Source organism: Capsicum annuum, chromosome 4, assembly GCF_002878395.1.
Source record: "Capsicum annuum cultivar UCD-10X-F1 chromosome 4, UCD10Xv1.1, whole genome shotgun sequence".
NCBI classification, from domain to species: domain Eukaryota; kingdom Viridiplantae; phylum Streptophyta; class Magnoliopsida; order Solanales; family Solanaceae; genus Capsicum; species Capsicum annuum.
In genome coordinates this window covers 194,138,471-194,147,147 of record NC_061114.1, presented here as the reverse complement: position 1 = coordinate 194,147,147, position 8,677 = coordinate 194,138,471, and the positions used below count along the sequence as shown (strand labels likewise).

The 8,677-nt window shown below is 36.5% G+C and overlaps 1 pseudogene; it reads right to left on the bottom strand.

Moving 5' to 3' along the window:
• Nucleotides 1–8,677, bottom strand: part of LOC107855059 — a 40,582-nt pseudogene that overhangs the window by 18,133 nt on the left and 13,772 nt on the right.

Sequence of the window (8,677 nt, the reverse complement as noted above, 5' to 3'; positions counted from 1 at the left end):
GATCACCTAATATCTTAAATAGCTCTTGCTGGTCAGCGTAGTTGAACTTGCTCCACCACTTTATTAACTTTTTGGGTACTTTGGAAACCATCAAGACTTTAGACTCTGTAGGCTTCATCCTGTAATAACAAGACAAACTTACAACTCAAAAATTCAAAACAAGACAAGGAATTCCCGACCCTCGGGATTTTATCTTAGAAAAAATATCATGTGACATAGAGGAAAAGACCGACATATAACTTAAATTCACCGAACAGTACCGCCGAATGAAATCAGCCTACTTGGCAAGAATTAATTAACAACACTAGATTACGAGAAGGAAAACCCAGGCTAAGAGTAAGACAAAGGCCAAAAAATAAAAGTTAAAATTACCGGACCCATCGAGGATTGCCTACGTATCCTGCCCCAAGGGACGGGAATCAGGTACGCGTAGTTCGTCCAGATTGGACAATTAATGATTAAATAACAGGCTAGACCCTGACTTAAGAGATACGACCAAAGACAGACGATGAACCATGTTAATAAAATCTTTTGAGTTTTCATTTTAATACTTCACAGAAAAATGACATCAACAACTATGAAAGAAAAATCTTTTTGGTATTTTCATTATACGAAATGTAAAAAAATTCTAACACCTCTTTTTTTTTTGCATTTTCTTTTATAAACACATCCTATGAATGAAAAAAATCGTTTTTGAAGTTTTCGAATTGTTAATGCATGCTAAACGAGACCAAGGAAAATCTTTTTGATGTTTTTGAGAAAATGAGTGCGAAAGGTAAAAAAAAGTCCTTTTCAATTTTGGAATTGTGAAAAATAAAAGCCATAAAAAACTCTAAAAACTACGAAACTCTTTTTTTTTTGTTCTTGTTTTGTTTTTTTTCTCTCTATTTTTCATTACCCACACACTTTACTTCTAACACATATTTTTTCCAAATCAGTCCGTCAAATGACCACGTTATCCTCAAAGATGCAACATTTAGCACATAGGGATGCTTTAGAGGTGAGTCTCCTACAAAGGACCAAGTGGGTCCCACTAGGTCACAATATGATGCACATAAGCATGACCTAAAGGCTGACCTATATTGGGGTTCACTAACAAGGCTGTTCGGGGGAGCGTATGGTTGATAGTGGCTGCGACAGCTTTTCACCTACTCCATAGCACCGACGGCTCCCCCCTAAAATAAAGGTGAGTCAACTGGAGGTCTTGTACAACACGTGTACAACGGACTTATTGAAGAAAGAAGGCCGGGGGATAGACACATGATGCCAGATATAAAAGCGGTAACACATAGGATAAATACTCTACACAAAGAGCACGAAAACATTCCATAATGATAAAACAATAACACAAAACAACAAAAAAAAATATTTATACACCTATAGTGCCAAACAAAGCCAATACGACTCCAAAATAAGCTTGAATTCTGAACAGAGTCGCCAGAGCTGTCACACCCCTTTTTCAAACATCCAAAAGATTCGTTTTGGGTTCGAAAGGTTTTTATTATTAAGTGACAAAAGAAAATGATTTGTTTTGAAGAAGGATTGTTTTTACATTTGAAATCAGAGTCGCCACTTGGCATAATCTAGTGTGCCAAGTCACCATTGGAAAATCCTTTTCAAAACCATTTGACTCTTTAAACTGGTTTGCGAACAAAGATTCCAGCTAAGGAATTCTGTTGACCGAGGGAAAGGTGTTAGCACCCCTCGATCCCGTAGTTCGACCACAGTCGCTTGGTAGAGCGTATTGGCTAATTTTGACACTATGAATGTACAACCCACACAAAACACGTAAAACAATCAAACAAACAAACAAAATAAAAAGAATCAATAGTACAGTGTCCAGTCCAATTTATACAGTCCAAAAATAAAAATGCAACAATAAATCCTATCTAACCTACACTAATACTAACTACGCTCCCGTGTTTTACCCGACGCCTCAAGCCTTAATCACGGACGTACTCCGAGTACAAAATACCTCAGGGCATTCCCCGGTTAATAAAGATATACAGATACTTCGGGGCATTCCCCGGCCAAATAGTACAATTGATCCAAAAGTGATAAAACAAAACCATTCAACACACATTTCAATATTCACCGCTTCGAAACAACACATCACTCCTAACTTTTGCCTACCCGCACCTAAATATTTTTGCCTTATCCAATTCGACCTATCAGGATACTACCAAGCTTGATATCAGTGAATTAAATCAACAAAAACATTTTTATCAACTTTTAACTTCCGCCCCACAACAATCAATTTTAATTCTAAAATGAGATATCATTTCATGACATAATCCATAATCAATCCACAATCAAGGGAATCAAATACCGAAACAGAATAACAATAATTCACATCATCACGAGTCAACCAACAAAAATATTAAAATCAATGCATCAGATACCATCAACAATAAAACAGAAAGAGGTAAAGAGTAGAATTGGACCTCGATGACGATTTTATTCCAAATATCAGTCAATTAAAAAGGCGAAATCCGTGCACCGAAGAACCTCAATTCAAACCTCAACTACGAACTTGCCAACTTGATCAAAACCCCCTCGATTGGAGCTTTTGAACTCAAATTTCAACCGAATGAGAAGACGAAAATCGCATCTGAAGACCCCGAATCGAACCTCAATACGAATAGACCGAACTTGGTATACCTTTAGTGTTTTTTGCCAATACGAACCAGTAATTACGAAAGTGATGAAACCAGCGGCTGCTCATGTGATATGGTTGCCGGGTTCTATGGTTTTTCGACGGGTTCATCGAAACTGACTTACAACATCAAGTTTGGTTGGAAACGGGATTTAAGGTGAGGGAAGTGGGTTCGCTGGCCACTTTTTTTAGCGATGGTTTGACCAAAATGGTCCGCTGGATTATTGTGGCCTATCCGAAGCTTCGGTGAGGGTCCCAACATCGGAACAGTAATGGGTCACTTGATTTTTCACTTGATCTCCCTCTCTCCATTCGCTGGCTCTCTCTATTTTCTTATTACTGTAATTCCGATCCCTCTATCACTCCTTTCACTCTTTTCCCTATCTCATTGATGTGTGTGTGTGTGCATCGATGGGTGTGTAATGTGTAAAGAATTATTGTGTGTGTATTGTTAATTGTATAAAAATGGGGGAATTTTAGTGAGTATGTGTGAGTAAGGAAAATGGAAGATGATGGATCCTCCCCCTGTTCTTGTGTATATGCATATATCCCCCCCCCCTACCAAAAGGAGTGTGAACCCTGTATGTATAAAAATGAAAAAAACAAAAGGGTTCTTGGCACCTTCCTGGAAGGTTCCCTCGTGGGACCCCCTTTTTAGTGTATGTTTATCCTTTTTGCCTTTGTGGACAAGAAATGGAGGGGTGGTGAGGTGTTGTTTTTTAATTGGAGGGATAAGGGTTAGGTGTCTTATTTTAATTGAAAGGGTTGTTAGGATGTTAAAAAGAATAAAAGTCTGTTAGGGATTTTATTGAGAGTTTTTTTTGTATTTTTTGTGGGATGTAATTACATGGGTGAGGGTATACGGTAGGATAAGGTAAAAATGGGTAAAAAGTGCTATCGGGAAGGGACAAAATTATGTGTCTACATATAGTACATACCTAGACTACTAAAGCATGTGATTTTATAAAAAAAAAAAAGCAATAACTTACGTCTAGCTTCATGGGTGACATGAGCAAAGAAAGCAGCAATTTCACGTTTAGAATCATCATTAGAACCCACAGTGCCAAAATTAGGATAAGATCTAAGAGCTTCAAAGAACTTATCCCTTGTATAAAACCCTTTTCCTTCACAATGAGAAGCTACTTGAATTTAATTATAGAATATATGTTGGGATGTAATACTAGTTGTTGACTGTTGTTTAATTGAATCTTTAAACTCTTTTTGGAATAAGTTCTTAAGAAGGGGAAACTGTAAGAGGAAAAAAAGGGGTTTTAGGGATTCCTATCAATTGGTTGATTTAATGATGCATTGTATTAGTTGGAAAAGTTAGAACTTATTTTGGATTATCGTTACAAAATTCGTTTGATTTCGGGCATAGAGTATTGAATTAAATTGTTAAATGCTCCTATGAGTTACTTATGGACGTATATATTACCCTTGTAGTTAGTGAATTGCCTATTGAATAGCGGAAGTTGCTGGTTGGAAAGATAAAAGTTGTACTTCTGCGGGTTGAGTTATTTGGGGCCCGAAATACTATCATAGCTTGTTAAGCACTAAGGTATGTAAAGCTAAAACCTCCTTCGCCTTTAAGGCACGACCTGTAATCATTTGTCCCTCCTAAAATAGCCCAGAAAGTCTACTTAATATATGTGAATAGAGTTTTCGGTTTCTATATGCCTAACACATGACCACATATCCTTTTCATTTGAAATTACTCATATTCATGATTCTTGCGTCAATTTGTTGAGGTCAAAACATTTGTACTACTCTCGTCAAGTCAAGTATATATAGAGTTTGTTCATCCTCATTAGGAATTCTTAGAAGTCACCTAGTATATCATCATAGGCTATGAATTAGAATAAATGGCCATACTATAGGCGCACTAATATATTAGATCACGTAGCGATATAGTCATATGATGATATAAAGTACAAGCGTTGTAATAGTTCGATACCATTAAAGATGTTAATTGTATATGGAAAGCATCACTCAAATAACTTGACAGTATTTACCGTAATATATACTTGCATAGGCATAAGAAGTACTATTTGATAAAAGTTAACGACGAGAGGGTATCATAGGTTTGGCTTGGCACACGTGCGACATAATTCTGTGCACGGAATTGAGACTAGACTACTATAGTGAGCCCAAATGTGTGGCGCACCTGCCCTTGTGGCATCATTTTCATTTGGAGCCAATTGGACTAGTTCCCCTAACTCAAGCTAGTATATAACACATATGGCCTGCGGACAGACCCTCATAGTGAGCCCTGGGGGGTGTACCCTGTATCAGACCACGATTATAATTATACGTATAAAATCATAGTCAGAAGTATTTGGGTAACACATATTGTACACTTGATATAGAATGCCTTGGAAGACCATCATATGATTATTTGTATTAAAAGTAGGCACATGACATCACTTAGGCAAATTACTAGGCCCTTAATGATGGTGACGTACTCGTAAGCAGTTATATGATAAGTTAATAATGTAAATGCGTAGGTAATAACTTCATATAAAAGTTTCTAGTATTCAGTTGTCTGCAATTGCTCATTTTGTTGTTTGATTTATTGAGCATCCTTATATATCTACTTGTTATTCTGTCTGCTTTACATAATAGTACATATGAAATATGTACTAACGTTCCTATGTTTGGGGACACCGTATTCTGTAAATATAGGATCAGGTATATTGATGAGCAGACTTCTGTACTAGACACTTGTTCGTATTCAGGAAAGCAGTAGGTGAGATCCTCTCTTATCTGGGGCTATTAAACATCGAGTACTATTTAATCATATTTCTAGTTATAGTTTGGATATGTAGGGTCCCTACCCCGGCCACCTTCTCCAATACAGTTATAATTTCTCTTAGAGTATTCATAGACCGAGATAAATTCTCATACGTGGTCATAGTTCCATATGTTTATATTAAATAAGTATTCAATGAGATAGAATTGAGTTGTACATAGCCTTTTATCATTGTTTGTAGATTGTAACTCCTCCACAAGTATATATTTCAGCCACATAGTTGATGTTTATACGGTTCGTGTCCGCCCTGCTAAGCTAGGCTAGGGGCCCAACAGCAAACACCCTCTTAAAAGGGATTAAGAGATACATCACTTTTATCTTCTCTACTTTTATATCTCCTTCTAAACTGTACTTCTCACTTTCAGATTTTATTTTCTTTTGCAGTAATGTAAATATTTTCTTGCTTTTGCACTGTCTTTTTGAAAAGATGGAATGAAAAATCAAAAACACATGACACCTGATCTACTAACAAGGTATGTGCCATAACTGACACCATCAATGATTAAAAAACTTTTTTCTCTTTATATTACTACCACTAAAATACTTTTTTGTAATATCCACAGATTTTTTGTCAGCCACAGTGTAACATCCCGTATCTTGCTTGTACTTATTCTAATTATATGGAACCTGGTATGGTCATATGGTATAGGTAACAGATGAGATTTGTTATGAAAGTATTAATGGTGTATATGGAATCATAGAGGCTGCCCGTACAGTTTAATGTGATGTAACCAAGTTAACGCCAATACGACCATTAAAACTTGGGATCGTAAGCTGGTATTTGAATCTAAAGTTTAAAGTGACCAAGTGTGTATAAGTTGTAAGTTAGATTAAGGTGATTAGGAGCTGGAAATAGAAGGAAATATTGAGGTGCTTTCTTGACTTAATTAAGCTAGTAGGTGAGTCACCTACTTGAGCTATATGATCCAAGTTAATGGACCAAGTCCATGAATTAGATTTGGGCCTTTATTAGAATACTTATTTGGGCCAAAATTAAGTAAAAGAAGAAAAATAGGAAAAAGGCCCAATGCTCAAATCTACCAAGGCCCAAATATAATTTAGCCCAACAAGAAATTAAGAAAGTAGGTGTATCACCTACTTTGAAGTTTTAGCAGCTTGGACACTTAAGTAGGTGCATCACCTACTTGGACCAATTTGACCAATTTTATGGTCCAAAATGCAGATAAGGAGGTGGACAAGATAGAGCCTTTAAAAGGCCAAGTTACTGGTCATTTTACTTCACTTTTAAGTCACAAAAAAAGGAGTATATTTCAGCAAATCTCTCTACTCTCTCTAAAACAACAAGAACAGCAACCCTATTTTTCCTTCTAGGGTTCTTGAAGAAACCCTCACCTTTGCAGCCCAAGGTAAGTTAAAAACACTTAAGGTTTTGTTTAATTATCTCATGGAAGATTAGGAAAACAACTTATAAGTGTTTGACTATAAGTATATGGTTGATTATAGAACAAGTTGTTTGTTCACGTTTCCTTGTTATTGAGGAACTTTTTTTCTTCTTCTTTAGTTTAAGTGTCAAGGAAAGTTCAAGCTCTTGAAGAGTTCAATTAAAAGAATAAGTTGCTAAATTGAGGTAAGGTGACTGCTCCATTTTATTTTTCTTATATATGAATTTGAGAGGGGATTAAGGATGTCTTGTTATTGAGAACTCAAGAGATGATGAGTTCAATAATTGATTGCTACAATAAAAGGGATTTGGGATTGCTTTGTAGACTGTTTTGTATGTATAAGTTATGGGCTGTCAGGTTGAAGTTGGATAAAGGTGTGATGAGTTTGTAATGAATTATAGAAGAAAGATGTGGTGATACACCACCGAACTAATGTTTGCTGCCCAATCTATTTTGCGTATTTTTTGAAATATGTAATGAAGTCGATGTGGTTTTGGTGAACCTTATAAGAACCTATATGGTATGTGGGTGTAATTGGAGGAAAAAAGGATTAAAATAACACCCTTGTTTGATAGATTAATAGTTGCTGCCTGGTTACTGTTTTGGGTGAAATTAAGTATCTAAAATATGTTGATTGGTTACTAATACTAGTTTACCATATATTCTATTGTAGATAAGTAATCTAAAAGGAGGGAAGTCAAGTTGGGTTAGTTTCGGAGTCAAATAACCAGGTATATAAGGCATACTCCATTTTGTACTCTTTGGCATGAAATCAAACATTTGTTCCACCAAGTAAGTTTTCAAGGTTGTCCTATAACAAGTGACACATAATAGCAGCACATTACACTCTATGTATCCAATGAACTTGTTCCCACTCTCTAACGCATTAAAATACCTCAATACGTGCTTATTATTAAATCTGCGCGTCTATCTTCACTAGAAAATTTCAGAAGTTTCTCGTTTACTCAAATAAGACTCATGTGTATTTTCAGCTTCTAAACACTTCATTTTGTGTGCCAACAGATCCCTACCTCATTTTTGTAGCATTAAGTATCCATTTATATGTCTCTTATTAGCAGATTATTGGTTCAAGGTACCATAATGTGATGACCACCAAAGTAACAATCTCAAAGGCTAAATAAACTAAGTAATGAAAATCTATAAAATGACGAGTGGCAGCTCAGGGCACTTGCCTAGCATGGGCCGATATCGATACCTTTATTTGTGGGTGGCAGCTCAGAGGCATAAGCCTAGCATGGGCCAATCCTAATCTTTATATGTAGGTGGCAGCTCAGGGGCGTAAGCCTAGCATGGGCCGATCCTAATTTATCTATTTACCACTGATCAGCTGGTCATTTGCATTATATATGGCTTACAAAGATTATGAAGTAAGAAGGGTAAAAATGAAGAAAGGAACGTAATATATGTAGTCCCACAAGTTTATATAAAGGTGGCCTACTAGTACTACTTATACACTTGTATCTGATTTTTATTGAGCTCGTGTACCATGTGTTGATACTTTTAGCCTTACATATTCAGTACATATTTTCATACTGACGTCCCTCACGGGGGACCTACATTTCATGCTGCAGGCACAGATACTTCAGCTCATACACCTCACCTGTAGGAGCACAGGCTATTCCGTTCATATTGGTGAGCTCCAGGTTGATTTGGGGTTTTCCGAGTCTGTTCCATTTATCTTGGTATTGTACAGTAAGTCAATAGTAGGGTGGGGGTTTGTCCCGACCCTAACTAAGTCTATGTATCTTTTACAGGCTTTGTAGACTAATGTAAAGTTATAGTAGTGTC